The sequence below is a fragment of the Notamacropus eugenii genome, chromosome 6 (assembly GCF_028372415.1).
Source record: "Notamacropus eugenii isolate mMacEug1 chromosome 6, mMacEug1.pri_v2, whole genome shotgun sequence".
Classification (NCBI taxonomy): Eukaryota; Metazoa; Chordata; class Mammalia; order Diprotodontia; family Macropodidae; genus Notamacropus; species Notamacropus eugenii.
The window spans coordinates 36,896,008-36,923,952 of NC_092877.1; the positions used below are offsets into that span (position 1 = coordinate 36,896,008).

The 27,945-nt window shown below is 38.3% G+C and overlaps 1 protein-coding gene across 7 annotated transcripts in view; it reads left to right on the plus strand.

Annotated features, from left to right (window-relative positions):
* The first annotated feature begins 15,235 nt into the window (after positions 1 to 15,235).
* The window catches only part of STK33 (serine/threonine kinase 33), a 283,094-nt gene continuing 270,384 nt past the window's right edge, over positions 15,236 to 27,945 (plus strand). For 4 of the 7 annotated variants that reach the window (XM_072619511.1, XM_072619516.1, XM_072619510.1 and 1 more), the window contains exon 1: positions 15,458 to 15,760. The gene's annotated coding sequence lies outside the window, so the exon portion shown is untranslated. Of the gene's footprint in view, positions 15,408 to 15,457; positions 15,761 to 27,945 lie in introns of those variants that run through there. The other 3 variants (XM_072619509.1, XM_072619512.1, XM_072619507.1) reach the window with 1 other exon arrangement.

Below are 27,945 nucleotides of genomic sequence, written 5' to 3' on the forward strand. Positions count from 1 at the left end.
TCATAACAAAGCAGTTTTCCGCCCATTCCCCCATTCAAGTGTACTGCATAGATGCCTTTATTCTCAACTGGGTATATTTTTGGGTCCAAGAGAGACTTCTTGGCTCCAGGGGCTCAAACTGCTTCCCCAGAAGATGAGATCTCAAACAATGGCAGTGTGAGCCACCTGGAAAGCCTCTGAGGACATTATTCTACTCTAGACCCCAAGTCTTAGGCAAACTGTCCTGGTTGACCTTTGGAGAGAGAAGAGTAGATTCTTTTGACACCTTGTTCTCCAGATTACTTCTCCTAAGGGTCCTGCACAAAGACCACTGCCATGGTGGCCTAACAGAAGACCGAACTTGCTGAGAGGGGTCAGGTAGGGAGACAACGGGACTCCATTACATAGAGATGGATCCATTGATGGTAAGTCACTGAACAAATCCTGCGTTCCCTAGGAAGCCTGGCTGAGTGGAGGAGCACTGACTGATTTCTGATGTTGTCTTTCCAGACAGCCTCAGGTTGGAGCTCACTTCTTTCCTCCACCCAACATCTGGTAGATGATGCTTGAATCAGCAGAGGGCAGACCTGAGGCACCCCACTTAAGGTTGGAATTAAGCTCTGTAAAGGAGGAGGAGCCAGGAGTCCACTTGAGGACTCAGGAGGGCCAGTGTTAAGACACTACAAGAAGAAAAATGGTCAAGGGGCCCTGCGGTGCCAGAGGCATGAATCTCTTTGGCCGCATGTGTGCCTCCCTCCTGCTCTTCCTTGTGCACGTCTGCTTTTCCCATTGATGCTGTGTGCATCTGTAGGAAAGAATATCCCAGACTGAGGGGGGAGTCTTTTGTTACTACTGTTCCTGCTGTACCATTTGAGTAAGTGCACTTCTTTTGGGCTAACTATGGTAACTGATTTATGAGTGGGGCCTTGTGAGTTATAGTTTAAGGAATGAGGATGTGATCTTGCCCCTGAGGTAGTCATCCTCTAGGGGACACAGTCTTGAAGTTTGGAATGAATTGAATCGAATACCTTGAAAAAGAGCTATCCTATTTTTACATCACCTTCATTTCTAATTACATCCCTCTTCTATCCTCTTTTACCTAGAGGAATGTCAGTGGTTTTATGGATAGAACTCTAGGCTTGGAGTTAGGAAAACCTGCATTCAAATCCAGTCTCAGAAACTTCCTAACTGTGTGACCTTGGGCAAGTCACTTAACCTCTGTTTGCCATTGGGAGAAGGAAATGACAACACACTCTAGTATCTTTGCCAAGAAAATCCCATGAAGTCATGAAGAGTCAGACACGATTAAAATGACTGAACAACAAAAACATCTGTCTTAGAACCAAGGAGCAGCTGGGTGGCATAATGGATAGGGTGCCTGGCCTGGAATCAGGAAGACTGACCTCTTGAGTACAAATCTTGTCTCAGAGACTTACTAGCTGTATGACCCTAGCCAAGGTACTTAATCTTGTTTGCTTCAGTTTCCTCATCTGTAAAATGGACTGGAGAAAGAAATGGCAAAATACTCCAGTAATTCTGCCAAGAAAACCCCAAATGGGGTAACAAAGAGTCAGACACAACTGGAAAACAACTGAACTAAATCCAGAGAACCATCCCTTATAAGAAAGAATAAAAAAAGGAAAAAGTTCTTAATTTTGATATTTCTGATGTAAATGAAGTATTTGTCAAAGCATTTTAAAGAACCATTATACACTTTATAAAAAACAACTTTCCTTTCTATTATAGTTATTTGTGTACCTGTATTCATGAGAAGCAGCATGGTGTAGTAGTGAATAGAGGACTTGTCATCAGAAGACATGGGTTCAAATCTTGCTTCCCATGTGTACTGGTCATACCATGTGTCACAATACGTCACAAATGAGCCTCCATTTCCTCATGTGTAAAATGGGGTATTGTCCGTCTTACAGGATTGTGAGGAAAGTACTTTATAAACTTTGGAGCACTATACAAATGTGAGCTGTTCTTAGGAAATGACTTGCCCAAGGTCACCAGGCAGTGGGATCAAGGGAGATAACCCATCAAAACTTTTTACAGACTTTTAAACCTTGATTCAAATGTGAGCTACTCTTATTCTAAGCAGTAGTATACTCATAATGCCCATAAGGTACTTCACCAAGTTGAGGGCAGGCACATTTCATTAAGATGATCAAATACATGAATATTTGACCTTACCCAAAAAGCTAAATTAAGGGGCACTTATTCATGAAGTTCAGTAATTCTTTCTTTAAAATGTTTTGATACAACAAGGAGAATTCAATGTTATTACTGCTTTAACTATAGTCAACTTAAAAGACAATTGAAGCCTAATTCCTCGCTAGAAACTTGGCAATTTTCTTATGAGTGGAGTCAGCAAACTTCAGGGCACATTGTGCTCAGTTGTGCTAGATATTTACAGTGGTATCAGGCTTTGCTCAACTGACAAGCTTCAATTAGATTTAATTTTCTTAAGCAATTAAACATTATACTATGACCACAACAGTTACCATAGAGTGTTTCAGTAAACAGCGTACAATACTTTTTCTGGGTCATAGGACCAATTACTGGAAGAGAATGAGAGTAATGTGATCTGGGATAGACTGTATGGTTTACCCTCACATTGTCTTAATAAAGGTCATGGTGCTCCAGCCCATTATTTCATGGGAGATCGATGACTCCTGGCTATGGTAACAAGCAATAATATTTGATATACCTGGGCTGAGACCACATGAATACCTCAGGGGAAAAGAAAACAGACTCATCTTACCATTGTAGGGCAAACATTGAGTCATCAATACTTAAGTGTTTTTCAAGAAAACCGAAAGCCTCCAAATACACTTTAGGTAACACAATATGTCTTTTCTTCAGCGGATAGGACTTCTGACTAAAATAGCTGTGAGGAGTGTGACTAAGGTTAGTGTAATTGCCTAAGATAACATAGCTGGTAAATAGCAGAGATTTGAATTCAAGTCTTTGAATCCCTGGCTACATGGTAGAATGTTAAACCCAGAGTCAGGAACACTTAAATTTAAATCCTTCCTCAGATATTTATTAGCTGGGCAAATCACTTAACTACTCTCAGTCTGTTTTCTCACATGTAAAATGGGTTGGAATTGGTGACCTCCAAGTTTCCTTCTATTTCTAAGTCTAGGATTCTATGAGATCCAGTGTTCTTTACCTCACACCTTGTTACCTTATTTTACACATGGAGAAATTGATTCCATGAAATCCAGTGTTCTTTACACAGCACCATATTACCTTATTTCATTCATGGGAGAGATAAAGGGAATTAGCAGAGATAGGACTGATAGTTGTTTCCAAGAATTTAAAGGACTTTCATTTAGAAGAGGGATTAAACTAAGAGGAAAGAATTAACAGGAGCTTTAGAAAGTTTCAGAAAGGCAGATTTAGACTTATAATAAAACAAACAAAAACCTCCTAACGATTAGAATTATCCCAAAGTAGGAAAAGTTGTATATAGAGGTAATGGGGGTCCTCCACTAAAAATAAAGACTGGATAGCCACTTGTTGGGGGTGTTGTAGAGAGAACCCCAAGGCAGGTATGGATTGGACTAGATGCACTTTGAAAAAAAAATATTTTGTGGTATTTTGTGGTAACCGCTACACCATGATAAAGCAACAGAGGTAAAAATCTAAAACATAAGTAGTACAGAAATGTTTATTCCTATATTTGTTATTGTTATATAGGTGTTGATTTTTGTGGATTTGTTTTGTATGTTGCTACTTTATTATTATCCAAATTAGCTTCTTTGCTGATTCTCTAAAGTTTTCTTTTTATTATCTTTTTCTTTGTTTTCAGTGTTCCACAATCACTTCCATATATCTTAGATTTTTCCCCCTCCCTCTCCCTCCTTCCCCCTACCTCCCCACTCCCTCCCTGAGACAGCATACAATTTTATATAGGTTCTACATATAAATTCCTATTACATGCATTTTCGCCTTAGTCATGTTGCATAGAAGAATTAAAATGAATGGGAGAAACCATAAAACAAAACAAAACATAATACAAAAGAAAATGGTCTGCTTTATTCTGCAATCCAGTTCCATACTTATTTCTCTCAATGTGGAAGGCATTTTGTCTTAAGAGACCATTGGGAATTTTTTAAGTCTTTGCATTGCAATGAAATACTAAGTCAACTAGAAAAATTCCTCACACACTGTGGTTGTTACTGTGTACAAAGTTCTCCTGGTTCTGCTCCTTTCACTAAGCATCAGTTCATATAAGTCTTTCCAGACCTCTCTGAAGTCTTCCTGTTCATCATTAGCACAATAGCATTCCATAACATTCATATACCACAATTTATTTAGCTATTCCTCAATTGATGGACATCCCCTTGATTTCCAGTTCTTGGCTACCATAAAAAGAGTTGCTATAAATATTTTTGTACATATGGGACCCTGTCCCATTTTTATGATCTCTTGGGAATACAGAACTAGAAATGGTATTGTTGGGTCAAAGGGTATGCATATTTTTGTAGCCCTTTGGGCATAGATCCAAATTGCTCTCCAGAATGGTTGGATGAGCTCACAGCTCCACCAGCAATGAATTAGTGTTTCACCTCTTCCACATCAGTGTTCCAACTCTCCCACATCCAGAGTTTTCTAAGTAAACCATCATATAATTTATAAAGAAGAGTAATTTTGTCTTCTTTTTGCCTATATTTGTGCCTTTAATTTTTCTCTTGCCTTATTGCTATTGTCATTAACAGTGGGGTGATATGACATCCTTGCTTTACTATTATTTACTGAGAAAGGGTCTAAATGTTTTCCCATTGAAAACTATGCTAGCTTTGGATTTTAAATCTCTCTCTCTCTGTCTCTGTCTCTGTCTCTGTCTCTGTCTCTGTCTCTGTCTCTGTCTCTCTCTCTCTCTCTCTCTCTCTCTCTCTCTCTCTCCCTCTCTCTCTCCCTCTCTCTCTCCCTATCTATCTATGTGTGCATACATATATATGTACACACATATGTATATTTTATCATATTTAGAATGGTTAATGCTTATGTTTAACCATTTAAAAAATCTTTTTATATCACATACATTTCCCACAATATTATCTCCCCTGGGGGAAGGAAAAAAAAGGTTCCACAAAGTTTGCCAATGTATTGAAAAAGTCTGATGCTATTTGCTGCATTCTATGCCAATTGTCCCCCACAGGGGGAAATATCTTCTCATATCTCTTCTTTGGGGTCAAGTTTGATCATTGTAGTTTTGCAGCATTAATTTCAATTTTTTTGTTCTCATTATTTCTTCCATTTACATTGCTATATTCATTTTGTATATTGCTTTCCAGGTGGTGCTTACTTCACTTTGCATCAGTTCATATAAATTTTCCCATGCTTCTCTGTTTTCACTGTAGTCATCATTTCTTACTGCACAGTAATATTCCATTATATTTGTGTATCACAGTTTGTTTAGCCATTTCCCAGTTGATGGGCACCTAGTTTATTTATGGTCTTTTGCTAGTACAGAAAGTGCTGCTGTAAATAGTTTGGTATTTTATGGAGGTCTTTCTTTTTTGTCCTTTACCTTCCTGGGAGGGTAATATCCCTAGCAGTGGGATTTCTGGGTGACAATGGACATTTGAATCACTTACCTCACATAATTCAAAATTGCTTTCCAGAATAGTCAGGACATTTCATAACTATGCCAACAGTGCATTAGTATTTCCATCTTTCTACAACTCCCCCAACATTTTCATATTTTGTGATCTTTGCCAACTTGTCAAATAAATTGAAACTTGAGGTTTACTTTGGTTTGTATTTCTGATGCTGTCTTTCATTTGGAGCATTATTTATTAAAATTGTTAATAGTTTGTGATTCTTTTTGACAAATGTTTGTTTCTTTGACCATTTATCTATTAGGGAATGGCTTTTGGTCTTTGTTAGTTGGCTCATGCTTGTTGCATGTTAGACACTCATTAGAAATATTTAGTACAAGGAGTTTTTCTCCCCCCAGTCAATTGCTTCCCTTTTTATCCTACTTTCCTTCTTTTGTTCATGGATATGTTATTCAGTTTTCTGTAATCAAAATGGTCAGTTCCAGTTGTTATCTTGTTTGGTCAAGAATTCACCCACAACCATATCTGTAAAAAGGTATTATGATTTGCTACTTTTTTTTTGACTTTTCTTAAGTCACAGACATCTCACATTTATTGTGTTGTACAGTGTAAATATTGGTCAAGATCTAATTTCTTCCAAACTGTTTTCCATTTTTTACCCAACAATTCTTGTAAAATAAGGAGTTTTTTCCTACATAATTTGTTTTCAGGTTATTGAACAGACTGGTGAGTTCAATAGTTTCTGCTTCTTCTTTTTCTAGTCTGTTCCATTTGTCTTTTCTATTTTTTAACCAGCACCAAATATTTTTGATGATTACTGGTCTAAAATATAGTTTGAGTTTTGGAAATACTATTTCTCCTTCCCTGCATTTTTCCATTATTTACCTTGATACTCAGACCAGTGGTTCTCAAACGTTGCTGTCTTTGGAATGCCATAACGCTCTTAAAAATATTGAAAACCACCTCCATGAGCTTTTGTGTATGTGAATTATATATTCATATTTATCATATTAGAAATTAAAACTTTCTTTTATTATTATGAAAATAGTTATGGTCTCATGGACCCCCTGAAAAGATTCTTTGGATCCTCAGTGCTCCCTAGAATACACTTCAAGAACTGCTGTTCTAGAACTTTTGTTTCTTCAGATGAAATTTATAATATTTTATCTCCTATAAAGTATCCCTTTTGTTAGTTTGGCTGTGGCAGCCCCAAATCTGTAAATTAACTTTGGTTAAAAATTTGATAATTTTATTATATTGTTACAGCCCAGCCATGAGTACTGAATATTCTTCCAATGATACAAGATGTTTTTTATTTTTTTAAGATGCAATTTATAATTATATTTATGCAGACCTTGATTAACTCATATATACATACATACATACATATATATATATATATAATTTTTATTTCATTAAAAAATAGCAGGCATTTTTATATCTCCTTTTCACCTCCATATCCCCTTACTTTCATTGAAAAAAAGAAGAAAAACAAAATCCTAGTCAAGAAAGAGAAATTCCTGTATTGGCTATGTAAAAAAAGACTTTTTCTGCATCTGGAGTCCATCACTTCTATCAGGCTGTGGAAAACATTTTTTATCATTAGTACTCTGCAAGCATGGTGGGTTGTTACATTGATCAGAATTCTTAAGCTTTTCAAGATAGTCTTTATTATGTTTTTTATTGTATAAATGGTTCACCTAATTCTGTTCACTTCACTCTGTATTAATTTAAGAAATCTTCCAAAGTTTTTCTGAAACCATGCCCTTCATAATTTCTTATAGTATAATAGTATCAATCATATTCATATACCATCATTTGTTTGGTCATTCTTCAATTGGTGAATACTCTCTTAGTTCCCAGTGTTTTGCTACTCTAAGAAGAACTGCTCTAAATATTTTTACATATACTTGTAATTGTTCTTTGTTCTTTAATTTCTGTAGAGATGTTGGCCTAGTAGAAGTAACAATCAGTCAAAATGAATGCATGGTTTAGTGCCCATAGTTCAAAACTGCTTTGTAGAATAGCTGAAATAATTCACACTTTGATCAGCACTGATAATATGCCTGTTTTCCTGCAGTTCTTCCAACATTTATCATTTGATATTTTCATCTTTTCCAGTATGATTGGTGTTCAATGGAACCTCATAGGTGCTTTAATCTATATTTCTCTAATTATTAGTTATTGGGAACTCTTTCCCCCATGTCTATTGATAATTTAGATTTCTTTCTGTGAATATTGCCTGCTCCTATTTTTGCAATTTATCAATTGGGGGTTAGTTCTTACTCTTATAAATTTGAATCAGTTCTTTATATAGCTGGGGAATGAGATCAGAGAAATTTGTTGCAAATGGTTTTTCATAGTTAATTGTTTCCCTTTTAGTTTTAATTGCATTATTTTTGTTTGTGAAAAAACTTTAAAATTTTATATAGGCAAAATTGTCCATTACGTTGTTTTTGTAATTTGCTATGTCTCCACATAGTCATGGAATCTTCCCCTATTCATATATCAAAAAGGTAATTTATTCTTTGCTCCTCTGATTTGTCCATGATATGACTTTTTTATATCTGATATATGTATCCATTTGGAATTTATATTGGTGTATGGTGTGAGACAATGGTCCATACCTAATTTCTGCCAGATTGCTTTCCAGTTTTCTCAGTATTTGTTGAATAGTGAATTCTTACTCCAAGAAATGAGTTCAGGCTTATCGAATACTAGACTACTTGGTGAACTTGTTTCTGTGTGTTTTGTACTTACTCTGTGCCACTGATCAACCTCTCTATTTTTTAAGTATTACCGAATAGCTTTAATGATTTCTGCTTTGTAATATGGCTTAAGATTTAGCACTGCTAGCCACCCTTTCCTTTCCACTCTTTTTCATTATTTCTCTTGAGATTCTTGAACTTTTATTCCTCCTAGTGAATTTTGTTTCCACTTTTTCCATCTCTATAAAGAAATTCTTTGGTGGTTTCAATGGTATGGCACTAAATAAGCATATTAATTTAGTTAGTATTGTCTTTATATAATACTGGCTCAATTTACCCATGAAAAATTAAAGGTTTTCCAATTATTTAGGTATGTCTTTATATCTTTAAAGAATGCTTAGTTGTATTTATGTAATTACTGTGTGTGTCTTGGTAAGTAGTGTCCTAAGCATTTTATAACTTGTGTAATTATTTTAAATGGAATTTCTTTATCTATTCCTGTAGAACTTTGTAGTTAATATACACAAAAACTGATGATTTATTAATTTATTATTATTACTATTAATTTTATATCCCACAACTATGCTGAGGTTGTTCATTATTTCCATTTTTTAGTTGACTCGCTAAGGCTTTCCAAGTAAATCATCTTATAATTTGCAACAGCTTCCAATTAGTGCTAATAATGAATTCCCTGAAGTGGTCATGTGTATCCAACTTTATGCTACTTAGAATTATAATTATGTAAAATATGGTAATTGATTGCAGTCCAAAGGAAATAAGTGCTGTAAATCTGAATAATGCGGCCACTTCAGGGAATTCATTATTCGCACTAATCAGGACCTAAGTGTAATTTTGTTTCTTCTTTGCCTGCATTTATGCCTTCAATTTCTTTTTTCTTGTATTATAGCTGTAGCACTATATAAAGCAACAGTAGTAATAATGGACATTCTTGCTTTACCTCTGATCTTACTGGAGACGCCTTTACTTTATCCATTATATATAGTGCTTTCTCTAGATGCTGCTTGTCAAATTAAAGAAAGGCACATTATTCCTATGCTTTTCAGTATTTTTCTCCATTTATTGATATACTTTCATTATTATTATTAACATGGTCTATTATGTTTATAGTTTTCTAAATTTTGAACCAATTTTCTATTCCTAGTTAAATCTAATCTTATTATAGTGCATTTTTTGATCTGTTGTTATATAGTCTTTTTGCAAATATTTTATTTAACTTTTAAAAACTTTTGTTCATAGTTTTCTTTCTTTGTTTTGATTTTCCTGACTAAGAATCCAAACAATAGTTGTATCATGGCTGGAATTGGCTAGGATTACTTCGTTTACTATTTTTTCAAGCAGTTTACATAATATTGGAATTAATTTTTCTTTGAATATTTAACAGAATTTGCCTGTAGAAGCATCTTATCCAGGCTTTGTCCCAGACTTTCAAATAATATTTATGTATTTTTAACAGGATTTCACTTTCTATATTTCCTCCTGGATTTTATTATTGCAGTAGAGAATTGCTGCTTATTTTTGTGGGTTAATTATCTCCATTAATTTTGTGCTCCTTTTCTGGGATTTTCTAAGTAAACCACATATCAGCTGCAGATAAGGATTGCTTTATCTCATCTTTGCCTGTCTTTATACCTTTAATTTATTTCTCCTGTTTTGCTATTGGTAGCATTTTTAGAACTTTGTGAAATGACAGTGGGAGAAGAGTGCATCTTTTTTTACCTCTATATTTACTGGGAAATCTTCTAGCATTTCCTTCCTTGATATAATGATAACCTTTAATTTTATTAGGTATTTTAAAAATCATGTCTATGCTTTGTAGGACTTTAAACATAAAACAGTCTTGTATTTTGTCAACATAACTATTTAGCTACATCCATCAATATAATCATGTAGATAGGGGTGTTTTTGTTTTTAACATGACGAATTAGGTTAAATATTTTCCTATGATGAAGTATCCATATACCACTGGTATAAATCCAAAAGTTGGGTGTCCACCCATCTGTTGATTTGCCTTGTTACATTTAGCAAGGCTGCGACAGACACATAACCATTGAATCATATATTCAGAGCTGGAATAGACCTTAGAGGCCACCTAGACCATTTAGACCTATTTTACAGATAAGAAAATAGAGGTCCAAGAGAGGTTAAGTGACTTGTCCAGGCACAGGTAACATGTGACAGTGTTGGTATCTAAACCAAAATTCTGATTCCAAATCCAGTGTTTTTTCCATTAAAACACAGTCCATCTCTGGGACTATATTTGAAGCCTTTACTGTACTAAGTAGGACTTTCCAATACTTGTGGTCCACTGATAGAGCCTTTGAGAGCCCCTGGTCACCTCAGTGCTATGATGAGGCAGTAGAGGCTACACCAAGGAGCTATATTGTAATAATGCAGTTTTAATTTGTTGTACACATCAACTCTGTTGCTTGCCAAGATGTTTCCTGAGGAAGATGAAATGAGGAAAGTGTTCTTTGGCACAAGATAAACAGGTTACTGATTCCTTGAAGTTTAGAACTAGAAGAGACTTCAGTGATCATCTTGTCCAAATCTCTTATTATACAGATGATGCAGCTGAGGCACAGAGAGGTTACTGACTTCTCCAAGGTCACACAGGTAGTTAGCAGCAGAGCTGAGATTCAAACCCAAGTCCTCTGATTCCATGTCCAGGATTTTTGCAACTAAACCAAGATCATAAAGCTAAGGAATGACAGAACCAGGCCTTAAACCTAGGTGTTCTGACTCCTGGTCTAGAGCTCCTGATATTACCCCATCTTCTTCCTTAATAAATTGATCATTTCTGATCCCATTAATTAATTTGAGATTAATAAAATCTGGAGATGTGGTAGAAGGTCTTCATTAGCTTCTGAGATTGCAAAAAATCCAACTTAGAATGGCCAAAAATACAGCTAATGCCACAGTTAAAGCATAGAGTAATTACAGATTGCACTGGACACGAAATATGTCCTAGAACAAACAAATGCCCTTGTTCTCAAGATATGAATAAAGATATCACATGAAATGGAAACAATTTCAGTCTGACCTATTTAAAGAAGTTATTGAATGGATGTGGTTAGAATAAAGGCATAGCCATTGATTACAATAATTTTATTTGATTTTTTTTATGTTTAACTGGTGTAAATCAATTGACATAATATTGAGACTAAGAATAGGAGTAAGGACTAGATCTGTGAGTTCATTAGTATAGGGAAATGCCTGGTGGGCTGTTACTTTCTCTTCAATATATATTCTTAGAGGGGACTAGATGTCGCTGTTGCAGTTATTTGCCCTTCATTCTCAAGGAGGACCATGACATAGGGAGGTGATGCCATGATAGGCAAGGGAACTAGATTTAAGTGAGGGTGGACTGTGCAAGGACTGTCTCACTTTCTCCTCTGGAGCCTTCTGAGTCCAGTGGCGAGATACAGATCAGGATGACTGGAGATGGCCCTGGATGCTATGGGGAACCTTAGCTGAGGTCTTTAAGAGGTCTCAGTTTGACTGAAGCAACATCCATTCAGTGATTAAAGATAGGTAAGAAATCAGGAAGAGAATAGCTTCTTTACCTAGTTAGAAAAATCAATCTGGGAGGGGAAGATCCTCAAGGTACGTCTCTGATGTCATGGTCCTAGAGGGGACCAAGAGAGGTTAAGAAACGCCTTTTGTGTCAGATTCATCAGAAAACACTTTTTTGATCTATTTTCTAAGGGAAGAGATATGGAAGCTAAAGGCAACACTGATTTAGAATATGAAATCTTACAGAGAAGGAAGAATATGAGCAGTACCACCTGCTACTATTAATAGTACTACTACTCATTAAGAAAATGAGTAGGAAAGGAGAGCAAAACCAGTTTAAAAATGCTTAGCAAAGGATCCAACTAAACAGAGTCATCCTGAGGATATTAAAGATGAAACCGGAAGAACAATGGGCAGAAGATGGAAAAGATCTTCAAAGATCCTAATCACTTTCCTTTTCCTAACCACTAATCCTTTTCAATGTTGAGGAAAGTACACCATCACACCTGGACTCTACCATCAAAATTCCAGATGTGTTTACAGAGGTGGTAGAAATGGGACTAACCAGAAAGCAACAAGATTGGGACCAGGTGTTAAAGGATTTTAAAAACTAGAGGGAAGAATTTATATTTCCTTTTGGGCAATAGGAAGTCACTTTAGTTTACTGAATAGGGGAATCATCTGCACTTAAAAAACATTCACTGTGTGAAGGATGGATTGGAGTGGTGAGAGAATTAAGGTATGGAGACCAGGAAGTCAGAAGCCATTGCAATAGTCTAAGTGAGAAGTGATAAAAGATTTGACTAAGATGGTGGCTGTGCAAATAGAAAGAAAGGGTTATATGTGACAGATGTGGAGGTAGAAAGGGAAGAGTCTGATAGCTGAGAAGGCATATTGAGTGAAGAGGTGAGGGAGTGATCAGTTAAGGATAATGCCAGAGTTATGAACTTGGGAGGCTGGAAGAATTGTGGTACATTCAATGGAAAAGGGGAATTTAGGAAGAAGGGTAGTTTTGGGGAGAAAGATAATGAGCTCTGTTTGGGATATATTGAATTTGAGATCTCTCTGGACATATAGTTTGAAATGTCCAGTAGGCATTTGGTGATTCATGACTGAAGATCTGGCAAAAGACAAGAACTCGATAAACAGAATTCTGAATCATCCGTATAGAGATGATTATTATCATCTCTATACCAGAGATGATAATACCAGAGCTACAGAAGAGGGACCAGCATCAAGCCTTTAAGAACACCCACGGTTGGGAGCATTATATTGATAATGAACCATCAAAGGAGACTGAGGAGGGGTCACATGCATAGAAGGGGAACCAGGAGAGAGTAGTGTCATGAAACTTAGATCAGAGAAAGTCTATTCGAGGAGAGGGTGGTCTCAAATAGAGTAGAAAAGTCATAAATAAGAACGAGAACTGAGTAAAGACCACCAGGTTTGGTAACTAAAAAATCTTTGGTAGATTTGAAGAGAGGTTTCAGGAGAGTGATGAGATTAGAAGGCAGATTATGAAAGGTTGACGAGTGAATGAGAGGAGAGAAAGTGTCTGCTAGAAAAATTTTTTTTCTAGGAGTTTGGATGAGAAAGGGTAGAGAAATAGCCTACTGAATAGGGAATGGTGGATATCCCAAGGGAATGATAGGGTCCCCTGAAAGATTTTTTTTGTTGTTGTTGTTCTTAGGATAAGAGAAACTTGAGTATCTTTGGAGGCAGTAGGGAGGGAATCAGTTATTTACCTTTGTGATCAAGGAACTAGAGTGAAACAGGATTCATTGAGTGTGGTGGGATATCCCAGATTCTCCTATTTGTGAATGACAATATGCCTACTGCATTAAGCTCAAGATCACTGCAGTGCTTTCTGGAAGAGATCTATAATAACTCAAAGGGATTTGGCTGTCCATCCACACAGGAAAAACCAAGTGGATGAATGTTATTTCCCAGATTCTAACAGACATTTGTACTGATGTCCTCTAGAAGTTGTCCATCAGTATGTCTATCTGGCACAGAAAGTAGAAACGGATCAGGTAGGTACAGATTTAAACAGATAGAGAAGAGCCAGTTGGATTGCTTTCAGGAAATTGCAAAGACTTCAAGCTCCTTAGGAAAATGAAGGCTTATCTTTTTTAATATTAACAGCCTACCAGTATTATAAGATGTTTATTAAGTGCTTCTTACATGCCATGTGCTCAATATATGTCAGCAACACATGGAATACAATTACCTATGAAAAATTTTAAAAGGGTATCATACAGAGGGTAAGGGAGAAGCACATGATTGTTATAAGGAGGTTGCAACATGTAAGTGATGAGAAACTCTAAACATCTGCAATTTTATGATGAGAAAAGAAGTTGGAGGAAGGCCTCCAGGACCTTGGGTGGACTCCCCTTGTGGAGTTCACATATCGGGAGGTTATGGTCAAGAACTGCACAGGATGGTTAAGCATGAAATGGGTAGTAATTTGAATTTTAGAGGGTAGCCTGAATCGATGAGATCATAGATTCATTTGAGTATATGCCAGACACTGAGTGAGGAACTGGGGATACATCTTATCAGGGGGAACAACAAGTAAACATATAAAAAGATATTATATATGTATATACATATGTAATGTATATGTATATTCTGTTTATAAGCAGTCTCTCCCCCTCCAAAAAACAAAACAAAAAACCCAAGTGGATGAATATTACTCACTCCAGGCTTGGCTGGAAGTCCTGGTTGTTGCATATATATACTAAATCTTTAGGTAATTTGAGGTAGGGTAGGGAGCAAAGCTTGTAAAAAATCCCTTGAAAAATATAACTACAGAGAGAACCTTGTCCATGATCCTCTGATCATTAATATCAGGCAAGATACAAAACAGGGAGACCTATACTCACTATGGGTATTATTCAGCAGCAGCACAGAATCCCAGGTGTTTCCATTTAAGAAAACAACACACAAAACAAGTTATACTGAAAAAGATAAAGTTACTGAAATAGTTAATATGCATTAAACTGCAAATCCTAGCAAATGCTTAAAATTGTTAAATATTTCCCGAGTAACCCCCATCATCTTTAGGCAGGAGTGGGAAACCTTTCAGGTCCTCGGGTGCGGCCTTTTGACCGAGTTCAAGTTTTACAGAACAAATTATTTTTTATTAAGGAGACTTGTTTTGTGAAATTTGGATTAGGTCAAAGGGCCGCACTTGAGGACCTAGAGGGCATTGAAGCCGCAGGTTTCCCACCTCTGCCTGTAGGTGTGTCCGTCCAGAACCAGAAGATGCCATTGGTTATCCCCCCACTCCCACCTCAGAAAGGCGCATTCCAAAAAAGTATGAATTAAACAGTTATTAAATTGACAAAATAAAATCAATAAACGGCACTGTAGCCTGGGCAGGGCCCGGGTGCCCCCGGCCCCGGCGCGCGCCCAGGCTCTCGAGCGCCCACGTCCCGTGCTCCGAGTCCCTCGCGGTCCCGCTTTGTCCCCGCGCGGCCGCAGTCTTCTCCACCGCGGAGCCTCAGGGCGAAAAGTTTCTTGCGGGGGCCGGTCCAGGTCCCGGAGCCCAGGGTGCCCGGCCTCCCGCCCTGCCCGCCAGTCCCGGCGCCCGCTCGGGGGCAGTCTTCGGGTGAGTGGCCGCTCAGCCTCTGCCTTCTCTCCAGTCTAGCCTGCAGAGGTCCCGGGCCGGCCTCTGGCTCGCTGTCCGGTTGCTACGGCAACGCGAGGTAAACCGGCCGCCTGGGCCAGGAGCCCCGGACCCCTCGGGGCCGCCCTCCACCCTCCTCCCCGGCCTGGCCCCTCTCCGGGCCCCGTCGCCCCCTCAGCCGGGGGGGCTTCGTCCCGAGGTCACCAGGGCCAGTCACTCGGTCTGTCCTTCGTCCATGTCGTCGTCGGGTCTGCGCCTTGGAGTCTTAGGAAGAACGGGCTCCTCTGTGGTTGTCCCCCCTTCCCCCTCCCACTCGAGAAGAGTCCTGACATTCTGTGAGTCTGTGGTTTCCTCCTCACGCTGCCTGAGGGGCGAGATGATCTGAATATCCTAGGTCGAAGTACCATTGCTCCCCCAAACTGTCCTCCCTTGCCCCTTCCCTGATTCCACTCGGTGCTGCTGCCCTTCGGCCAGGCTGGCAGGCTACAAAGACCTGGGCTCCATTTCCTTCCCCCACTGCCCGTTTCCCTTCCCACCCCGCCTCAGCCAGGTCACTTGGATTCTCAGTCCCCCTCTATAAGATGAAAGACCCCCCAGGCCCTTTCACAGTCCTAAGCTTGCGATCTTTGACTCCTCCCTCCCATCCGCTATCCAGCAGTGCTGAAACCCTTTTGATTTCCCCTTTGTAATGTTTCATACCTAGTACTGCTTTCTAGTTTTGACGGTTACCACCCTAGTAGGCGTTACAACCTCCTGCTAACTGCAATAGCCTGTTACCCCACATCTATGCTGGCAGTTAATCCCTCCCGCGTCTTCAGTCCCGCCTGGACATGCCTGCCAGATTAATATTCTCAAAACATGGCTCCCACCATGTCCTTCCTATGCTTTATCTCCTGCCAAGATTCTGGGCTGCTGACCAGATCAAAGCCACGCTCCCAAGCCTGACATTCAAAGCCCTTTCTATTCTGGTGAAAACCTACCTCGCTGACTTTCTGTCCTATTACTTCTCTGAACGGACCATCGTCACCAACTAGCCTTCCCTCTCGTGTTGGGGACATTCTGATGACCCACTCCCACTCATTTAAGCACCTCAGTCTCTATTGATTAGAATACCCATTCTCTTCCTTTCCAATTACCCAAACTGTCTCATCCTTCTGGACCCCTTTCAAATGTCGATTTCCCTCTGAAACTTGCCTTAACGCCCAAATAGACAACGCTCTCGGAACTCTTATCTGAACAGTTATCTGATCGCTTGTTGGGTGCTTATCATAGGGTACCTTACTTTTGTATGTGCTAGTTATGTATCTCCCCTAAATTTATAACCTCCTTAAAGACAATTACACTCCTCTATTACTTCTGCTCTGTCTAGTGTTATCTCCTAACCATAGCAGGCAATTAAATATTTGTAGACGATGATTCTGTGTTGTGACAATCATATTGTTGTTCAGTCATGTCTAACTATGACTGCATTTGGGGTTTTCTTGGCAAAGAAACTGGAGTGGTTTGCCATTTCCTTCTCCAGCTCATTTTACAGATGAGGAGACTGGGACAAACAGGATTAAATGACTTGCCCAGGATCATGCAGCTAGTGAGTGTTTGAGGCTGGATTTGAACTCAGGTCTTCCGGACTCGAGGCCTGGTGGTCTATCCATTAAACCACCTAGCTCTGTCCTTTAATCATGATTAAGCAAAAGATACAGCCTGCAAACAGGTTGACATCATAATGTAAATCGAATCATTTAAAGCCATGAGTTTACAAAAGACATACCTTTACATAGCCTTAATTTGTCTTTTAAAAAGTTTTGTTGCTGATTTGCCTTTTTTATATCATCACTTCTGAATGACTGCCTACCCAGTAAAACTCACCTTTGTACAGGTGAACAAAACCGATTAGTGCATTGTCTATGTCTGCAAATGTACGCCTCATTCTACACCTGTAGGAGGCTTATTTCAATCTTCTGAAGTATTGGGATCAGATTTTTAGCTGAAAGGAATATTAGAGGTACAGATGAGGATACCAAGGCACAGAGAGGTTAAATCATTTGCCCAGTCACTCAGCAAATGTCTGAGGCAGGGAATGACGTCAAACTGGTCACTCTATCCATTATACCATGAGTTGTGATTGGTCATTGTACATATTCTTCACAGGCTAGCAATGCAAGTTTTTGTTTTTTAAATACTATATGCAGTTTAAATTGTAGACGTTAAAGTACAACCTAAAAATATAAATAGTACACATTATAAAGCAGTGATTTATTTTGTTTTATTGAACTAAATTGAATTGTTAGATTTTCCAGGTAACTAGAGTTAGTCTAAGTGCTAGAACTTTTAGCTTTTTATTTTTAGCAAGTTTTGATTGAAATCTCTAAAAAAGAAATCCAAATTTTTCTACCTTCTAAAATGACTGTCTTGCATATTATGCAGAAACCTTTGTTTATGAAGATTCAGGATCATCATCGTGGACAGGTTAAGTCCCCCTTCTCTACCACTCCTCTCCATGACCCTTTCTCCTCACCTCTGTTTCTTACAATTTCTGTTCTCCTTCAGAACCCAGACCAGTACCTTTACCCATTTTATTTATTTACATTACAAATATTTTGCGTTGATTTAAATGTGTACCTTATGTCTTCCTCTTTCCCCTCCTCCCCATTGAATATAAGCTCTTGAAGTCAAGGCCTGTTTTTTATGTTAGTAAGCATAATGCGTGACACACAGTGAGGCTGCATCAATTAATTGATTAATTGATTGATTTACATTCAATTTAACAATTCAGTTCTTTTGGGCCAGTCAAGTGAGGATGACCAGGTCTGTTGCTTAGGAAGCCTGTTTGTCGGTAACACGAATGTTCTAATTTTTAATTTCTTTTGTCTCCATTTTATAATTTTTTTTTTTGGCTATTCTGGATATAAGACTTTCACTTCTTGCTGCTATCAGTGTTCTCGCCTCCAGAAGCTTGTCTCCCCCTTCTAATTTGATGTTTCTAACATGTATTCGGCTAAGGAACTGAGATAGATAGATAGACAGAGACAAAGAATTTATTAAGTGTTTACTGTGTACCTATGGGGCAGCTAGGTGGTGCAGTGGATAGAGCACCAGTGAAGGAATCAGGGTGGATCTGAGTTCAAATCTCACCTCAGACACTTGACACTTACTAGCTGTGTGTCCTTGGATAGAGCACCAGTGAAGGAATCAGGGTGGATCTGAGTTCAAATCTCACCTCAGACACTTGACACTTACTAGCTGTGTGTCCTTGGGCAAGTCACTTAACCCCAGTCATCTCCAGTCATCCTGATGAATAACTAGTCACTGGATTTCAGATGGCTCTGGAGGAGAAGTGAGGCTGGTGACCTGCACAGCTCTCCCTCACTCAAAACAAAGTCAAATGCAAGTCACGTCATTATTTCTCTGATGCCATGGTCTTCTTTGGCAATGAAGGATGAATACACCTTAAGGGTACCTGTGTAATGGACATGCAAGACAGTCTTGCCCTCAAGGCACTTACATTTTACAAGGGAAGACAATAGTAAATGAGAAGTGGAAAGGCCTTGAGGGGAGTATAGTTCTCTAACCTCGGGGCCAGAAAGTGAGGCTGAGATTTGATTTCATTAAGACCAAGTGAAAGCTCGCTTGTTAGAGACCAGAGCACTTGTCAGGGGTGGAGGCCCAAGTTTCCAATGGGGAAGAGGTAGTATGAAGATTAGAGTGGAAGTGACATGGTTTGGAGTTAGTGACTGAGAATGGGATAAAATATGAGTAAATTAGTTCTGAATGGAAACCGTAGAGATCCTTCACTGCGTTTGTTTAGAGGCCTTTTCCTTCCTGGTTCTCAGATGTGGACTGGATGGTTGAGATTGTCTGTTAAGTGGCCTCCAGATAAATAGGATGAACTGTAATTATCTAATTAAATATTAGATTAATATAAGCAGCATTCCGAAGAGCATCAACTTTGGAAGCAGGTTTAAGTCCCAGCTTTAGTGTCTCATTTAAAATCTCTAAGCCTATTTCCTCTTCTATAAAGTAAGTGTACTGGTCTATATGAGATAGGAGACCTTATTCAGCTCTAACATTCTGTGAGTCAGGGCTCTTAAATTGGGCTTTGTGAACTCATTTTATAATTTTTTTTTTACAATAGTATTTCAACATAATTGGTTTCCTTTGCAATCTTATGTAATTTATGCATTTAAAAATGCCCAAGGATGGTCCAAGACACAAAAAGAATTATGAAGCTTGTTCTAGATGAACTGAATAATGATTCTTATTAGATAGGGGGGTTTTCATTGGTCTTTACAAGTAATTGTGCACGTATGTTAGGTGATCCTAAGTTATCATCTATTTATAAAACTTTTCTTAAAAGGTTATTTGAATGTATAGTCTCATATAGTTAAAGATTAGTGTGAGAACAAAAAGAGGCCATACCAGTATGGGGAAAACACAGATAACACTGCAACAACAAGGAAGAGCTACTAAGTCTAGCGAAAAAGAAGGGATGTGGTAGGTGCAATGAAAAGATTCCAAAGGAGAGAAAAAAAGTCACAGGGGAAAGGGGAGAGAGCAAGAAGAAGCTGTACTCAGAAGGTAGCTAATTCCTTTGTGCCTTGCTGGGGTATCATAGGAGGTAGACTGATGTGCCCTCTTTGCATGGAGACCAATAGAGAGAGAGATTGAAGCAAAGTGCTGCAGTGGCTGCTAGTCAGCTACCTGGGGGATCCCTTGTTATTGCTCAGAATACTTCCAGAATCACAAAAGTTTCAGAGTTGGAGAAGTACCTCAGAGGTCATCTGGTCCAAGTTGTATCTGAATAGAAAGCCCCCCCCCTATACTATGTGCTTGACAGTCCATGAAGCCTCTGAAGATCTCCATTGATAGGAAACCCTTCTAGGACAGCTGATTCTACTTTGGGTTGGATGGTTTTTCCTACATTGGACCTAAAGTGGTCTTTCTGAAACTCATGTTTTTCTTGAGGTCTTTCTGTTAAGTCCAAACAGAAAAATTTGAATCCTTTCATATGATAGTCCTTAACATATTTGAACATAGTTATCTATCACCTTTAAATCATCAGGAAGCTAAAAATCTCCAGCTCCTTCAACTAATTCTCAAATGACCTTCCAGCCATCAGTGCATCCATCCATTCATCCTTTCAACAAATACTTATGAAGTGCCTACTATGTGCTAGACATTGTAGTTGGAGATACAAAGATAAATTGAAATACTCCCTTCCCTCAAGGGGCCTACATTCTACTGAAGTTATATGAATGTATGGAGTAATATGCACACAAGTAAGTAAATTAAAAATATATGCAAAGTAAATATAAAGAAGTTTTTTCCTTGGGGGGGGGGCACTAATGAGTAATGGAATCAGGAAAGGTCTCTTACAGAAGATGGAACTTGAGCTGAGTCTTAAAGGAAACTAGAAATTCTGAGTGGTGGAGATGAGGAGGTTGGTATAGGGGACAGGAATATGTAAAAAAGCCAGAGGTGGAAGATGGGATATTATGGATGGAAAGCAAGTAAGTCAGTTCAACTAAAAGAGAGAGCATATGGGGCTGAGTAATAGGTAATCAGTCTGCAAGAGAAGTTGGAGCCAAACTGTGAAAGACTTTAAATACCAAAACAGAGAATCCGTAGGGTCTCCTGCTACCTCCTCGAACAAGAATGCATCTTGGTCAGGCCAGTATGCCATCTGTTTGGATGATGGATAGAAGATGGATAGATTAATACAGGAAGACCAATACAAGGCTACCTCATGAGTCTAGGTGAGAGATGATGAAGACCTGAACTAAATCTATGATTATTCCTTTTAGGAAAATGCGAAGTTTTTCAAGAAATAAGAGAGGATGTCGATGATTTTGGAATTTTGAAAAAAGAATTTATTAAACACCTAGAATATGTCAGGGGATTAAGAAACTTTGCATGCCTCGAAGAGGACATTTAAAAATAGAATATCAGTAAATTCATGTGGAAAAGGTATTGAGCTTAGTTCCAGAGGCAGAGCTAAGATCAATAGATGGGGAGGGGGATTGTGGTTTTCAAGACACTGCAAGGAAAACCTTCCTATCAGAGTTGTCCAAAAGTGGAAAGGATTCAATTGAGTTTCCATTGCTGGAACTCTTTAAGTAAAGGCTGAATGACCACTTAGTTGGGGAATATGTAGGTGATTCCTATTCAGATTGGAATTAGATCGTGTGAGCTTTGAGATTCCATGATATTCTGAGTCAATCATGCTTATGTATGTAATGCTTATTTCTGAAATACTTTCAGAAAATCTTTTCCCATTTTACATACTGCATAATGTACAATATTATGAAATGTCACAAATATCAGAAATGTTAGCAGTGCAATGTAGTTACTAAGAGCTATTTTAGGGATTCTATAAAATTAAAAATGTTTCATATTGTTATTTAACTGAATTATTCCATTTCTCCCAATTAATTTAGTAAATATGATAAGCATTAGGTTGTATAAGAAACTAATTATCTCACAAATCCCTACTGTTTTATTGACCTGAATTTGTTTTATGTTAGAAGGGTTTATATGATGAGGGGCAAAATTAATCAATATGTCATTCCCATACATAATAGACTAATTATCTTTCCTAAGTCCTATTGGCAGTTTAATTTTATTTGAGGATGCTATATTTTCTAAGAAATCCTGAAGAAAAAACTTTCTAATGTATGAAGATAAAGAGTTTTATAAATACAAATATCCACTAATAATTTTACTTTTTATAGTGTATATGTAAAAATGCTATTTTGGAATGTGAAATCTTGATTGATATTAACTATCTGTTATATATGATCTGGGCATTTATTCTTTCCAAAACTCATTTGGGGAGGACGTCTCAGAACAGCCTGAGAGAAAATTCTCATCCCCTAACCATTCACATCCATATGGTAGTTTTGATAATTTAAAGTTATACTCAGTTATATTTTCTTTATCACAATGAAATGCTCCTCTGAAATGACATATAGAGGGCCTGCTGTGAAAGAATCAATTTTCAATCAGCAAACAGGAGATGTTCGAAGTTCCATTTGGTACAGTTGAATTCTCTCAAATTCTCTCCCTCTTAAGGGACCTAAATATTGTTAGCATCTGTATAAGCAGCTCTCTTATGCCCTAAAGATAATACTATGACTGAACTGTTGGGTGGAGTGTACTGTTTATAACTATTGCAGTTTTTAGTGATGTTTGTATTTATTTCCTTTTCAATTGTCTTCAGATTGACTTGGTGGTAGTGGTAGTGGTGGTAGTGGTGGTGGTAGTGTGGTGTGTATGTGTTCAAGATAATATGATTTCATTTTCCTCATATTTATTTTTTTAATGTTTATTTACTTATTTTTAGTTTTCAACATTCATTTCCACAAAATTTTCAGTTCCAATTTTTCTTCCCATCTCTCCCCTTCCCCCACCCCAAAATGCCTTGCATTCTGATTACCCTTTCCCCCAATATGCCCTCCCTTCTATCACACCCCTCCCTTCCCTTATCCCCATTTTCTTTCTTGTTTTGTAGGGCAAGATAAATTTCTATACCCCATTATCTGTATTTCTTATTTATCAGTTGTATGCAAAAACAATTCTCAACATTCGCTCCTGAAACTTTGAGTTCCAACTTCTCTCCCTCCCACCCCACCCATCCCTTCTGAGAAAGCAAGCATTTCAATATAGGCTATATATGTGTAGTTTTGCAAATGACTTCCACAATAGTCATGATATGTAAGGCTAACTATATTTCCCTCCATCGTATCTTGTCCCCTCCATTTATTCTATTCTCTCTTTTGACCTTGTCCCTCCCCAAAAGTGTTTACTTCTAATTGCTTCCTTCTCCCATTTGCCCTCCCCTCCATTATTGCCCCCACCCTGCTTATCCCTTTCTCCCCATTTCCTGTAGTGTAAGATAAATTTTCATACCAAATTGAGTGTGCATGTTATTCCTTCCTTAAGCCAGATGTGATGAGAGTAAGCTTCACTTTCTCCCCTCACTTCCCTCCTTTCCCCCTCCATTGAAAAAGCATTTTCTTGCATCTTTTACGAGAGATAATTTTCCCCATTCCATTTCTTTCTTTCTCTTCCCAATATATTCCTCTCTCACCCCTCGATTTTATTTTTTAGATATGATCCCTTCCTATTCAACTCACTCTGTGCTCTGTCTATCTGTGTGTGTGTGTGTATAATCCCACCAACTACCCAGATACTGAGAAAAATTTCAAGAGTTACAAATATTATCTTTCCTTGTAGGAATGTAAACTGTTCAACTTTAGTAAGTCCCTTATGATTTCTCTTTCCTGTTTACCTTTTCATGTTTCTCTTGATTCTTGTGTTTGAAAGTCAAATTTTCTCTTCAGTTCTTGTCTTTTCATCAAGATGCTTGAAAGTCCTCCATTTCATTGAATGACCATTTTTCTCCTGAATTATTATATTGTTTTGCTGAGTAGATGATTCTTGGTTTTAATCCTAGTTCCTTTGATTTCTGGAATATCATATTCCACGCCCTTTGATTCCTTAATGTGGCTCTTGTGTTATCGTGATTGTACTTCCACAGTACTCTAATTGTTTCTTTCTAGGTGCTTGCAATATTTTCCCCTTGACCTGGGAACTCTGGAATTTTGCTACAATGTTCCTAGGAGTTTCTTTTTTTGGATCTCTTTGAAGAGGTGATTGGTGGATTCTTTCAATATTTATTTTTCCCTCTGGCTCTAGAATATCAGGGCAGTTTTCCTTGATAATTTCATAAAAGATGATGTCTAAGCTCTTTTTTTGATCATGGCTTTCAGGTAGTTCCATAATTTTTAAATTATTTCTCCTATTTTCTATTTTCCAGGCCAGTTGTTTTCCCAATGAGATACTTCACATCATCTTCCATTTTTTCATTCTTTTGGTTTGTTTTGTGACTTCTTGGTTTCTCATAAAGTCATTAGCTTCCATCTGTTCCATTCTAATTTTTAAAGAACTATTTTCTTCAGTGAGCTTTTGAACCTCCTTTACCATTTGGCTAATTCTGCTTTTTAAAGAATTCTTCTTCTCATTGGCTTTTTGAACCTCTTTTGCCAAATGAGTTAGCCTATTTTTAAAGGTATTATTTTCTTCAGCATTTTTTGGGGTCTCCTTTAGCAAGCTGTTGACTTGCTTTTCATGATTTTATTGCATCTCTCTCATTTCTCTTCCCAATTTTTCCTCCACCTTTCTTACTTGATTTTCAAAATCCTTTTTGAGCACTTCCATGGCCTGAGACCATTGAATATTTATTTTGGATGCTTGGGATACAGAAGACTTGACTTTTATGTCTTTTCCTGATGGTAAGCATTGTTCTTCATCATCCAAAAGAATTGAAGAAGATATCTGTTCACCAAGAAAGTAACCTTCTATAATCTTATTTTTTTCTCCTTTTTTGGACATTTTTCCCAACCAGTTACTTGACTTTTGGGTTCTTCATCAAGAGTAGGGTATACTCTGGGGATGTATAAGATCTTAGTTCCCCCAAGGTGGCACAATCAAGTCTGCACACTGGTCTGGGGGCAACCACAAACTTTTGTGCCCAGAGTCCGCGAGGAGTAGAATTTCCTTTTCACAACCGCCTCACCTCCAGTTCTGCCATTCCAGCACTCAGGGCTGAGGTTCAGATCAGCTGCTCAATTCCCCTAAGGCCTTTACGATGAGGCCTCCAACAATGGTTGCTGGTTGCTGCCTGCTGTGGGAGCTGCCTGCCACCTGCTGCAGCCTCTGCTGCTGCTTCCTGGGGCTGGAGCTATGAAGGGACCCTGCTTCCTTCTTGGCTAGCTGAAAAAGCCCTCTCACTGACCTTTGGTGCCTGTGGGTTGAGGGATCTGTGCCATTGGGGATTCCACCCCTGAGACCTGCTCTGGTCCTCCTCCTGGCACTATGTGGTCAAGGCTGGGCTGTGTTCCACTCCATGTCCAGTGTGACAGACCTTTTCTGTAAGCCTTCCAGGTCACCCTGTGCTGTAAATCTCCTCTACTCCGTTGTTTGTGGCTTCTGCTGCTCTAGAATTTGTTGAGATGCATTCTTTACAGGTATTTTACAGGCTGTGGGGGAAGAGCTAGAGTATGTGCATCTTTCTACTCTGCCATCTTGGTTTTGCCCCTCTTACTTGATCTTCAAAATCCTTTTTGAGCTCTTTCATGGCCTGAGACCATTACATATTTACATGGAAGTTTTGGATGCAGAAGCCTTGACTTTTATGTCTTCCACTGATGGTAAGCATTGTTCTTCCTCACCTGAAAGGATGGAAGAAAATACTTGTTCACCAAGAAAGTAACCTTATATTATTTTTCTTTCCCTTTTTTGGGCATTTTCCCAGCCAGTACTTGACTTTTTAGTCCTTTGTCAAGAGAGGGGTATACTCTGGGGACTTGTAAGTTCTCTGTTCCTCCAATGTGGCACAGTCAAGGGAGAGGAGTTTACTCCTCTCCTGGCCTGTGCTCTGGTCTGGTAACTACCAAAGCTTTTATGCTGAGGATCTTCAAGTAGAATTCTCTTTCCAGAGTCTCCACCAGCTACACCATGCCAGCACTCTTCCTTACCCCCGGCTGCCACTCAGGGCTGAGACTCAAATCAGTGGCTCAATTCCCCCAGGGGCTTTAGGCTGAGGGCTTCAAAAATAGATGCTGCCACTGATGCCACCACCACCGGGGGCCAGGGCTAGGGGAGGACCTTGCTCCCCTCTCACCCAGGTGAAAAAGCTTTCTCACTGACCTTTGAAGCTGTCTTTGGTATTTGTGGGTTGAGGGATCTGAGAACTGCAGTTACTTCCAGGAATTCTGCCCCAAGGCCTGTTTCAGGGGCCAAGGCTGGGCGGGGCTCCATGTTCTGTGATCCAATTGGTGCCCTGTATGATCAACCTTTCTTGTTGGCCTTCCAGGCCACCTTGGGCTAGAAATCTCTTTCACTTTGTCATTTTGTGGCTTCTGCTGTTTTAGAATTTGTTTAGAATCATTTTTTTACATATTTTATGGGCTGTGGGAGGAGAGCTAGAGTAGATATGTCTCTTTACTCCACCATCTTGGCTCTGCCCCCCCATCTTCCATATTTATTTTAATTAATATAATACCAACAATGATGAATTTTCAAAACAACTTCTGTGATGTATGGGACTTAGAGCTATAAGGGAACTCAGAGATCATCTAGTTCTCCATAGTTTGTCAAACTTGTATGTTTAATTCCACATATGCTTATTTATTGTTTATATGCTTACCTTCAGTTTTCACTATGATATAGAAAACTTCTTTGTAAATTATTTTTTTTTGGCGAATTCATGAAATAATGGAATCTTAGATTTGGAAAGAACCTCAGTGCTGATATAACCCAATTTCACATCCAATTCAAGGATCACAAAATTTAGACCTGGAAGGGACCTTGGAAATCTACACCCCCTCATTTTACAGCTAATAAATCAATCAATAAACATTTATTAAGCATATATTATATGCTAGGCATGAGGAAACAAGCCTAGAAGGTCACCCTTTTATAGTCTCCTTGGCAAAAGGATCATCTAAACTCTGAACACTTTCAATGACAAGAAGCTCACTATAGACTCATCCATTCTGCATGAAAACAATTTTTTTTTTTATTGTAGAAACATCCTTTATATAATGAGCTAAACTCTACCTTTCTGTAATTTCTACCCCTTTGTCCTGATACTGTATTTTGGAGCAACACACAATATGCCTAATTACACATTTGTATGGCAACTTTTCATATTTAAAGAAAGCAATTTTGTGTGACTGTGGGCAAATCGTAACCCCCTTGGGCCTTTGTTTTCTTTTCAGTTGAACTAGATGGCCTCTAAAGTCTCTTCGAACTTTAAATCCTTGTCTTTCTTAAATTTTCAGTCTAAATATCACTAGTTCTTTCAACACTTCCTTTAAGTGCTCAGAGCAGGGCACAATATTGTGACTGTTATTTATCCTTTGCTCTCTAAGAGAACCAGTGACATCAGAGGGGTGATATCTTGACTTGCAAATGAACTGAGACAGGGTGCAAAATCACCAGCTTCACTCTCTTCTCCAGAGTCATTGGGGTCCAGTGGTAAGCCACAGGTCAAGATGACTGGTGATGACTCCGGATGCAGTGGAAGACTTTGGCCTATTAAAGTTCTGGTCTTTCCCAAATCTAAGTTTGTCTGAGACAACACCTATTCATGATTATTTGTTTTGTATACTATGATTTTACTCGTACAGCCTTAGATCATGTTGACTTTTTCAGATATCTATTATGCTGTTACTTTATTGACTTGTATCAAATTAATCTATCTACATCTTTTCAAATGAAATTGCTATTAAATTCATTTTTGTATTTATGAAGTTAATTTTTTAAACTCAAATTCAGAACTTTATGTCTTTATTCCTGGTTGTGCCTGTCTATTTTCAATCCTAATTTCGTCTTTTAATGACATAAATAATGGGTCTTTCTCCTTGTATCATCCGTTGACTTCTCTTTCATTCAGATGGTTGATTAAAATGTTGAACTTGACAGAACTGATAGAGATAGAGGCCACCTTGTAAATTAA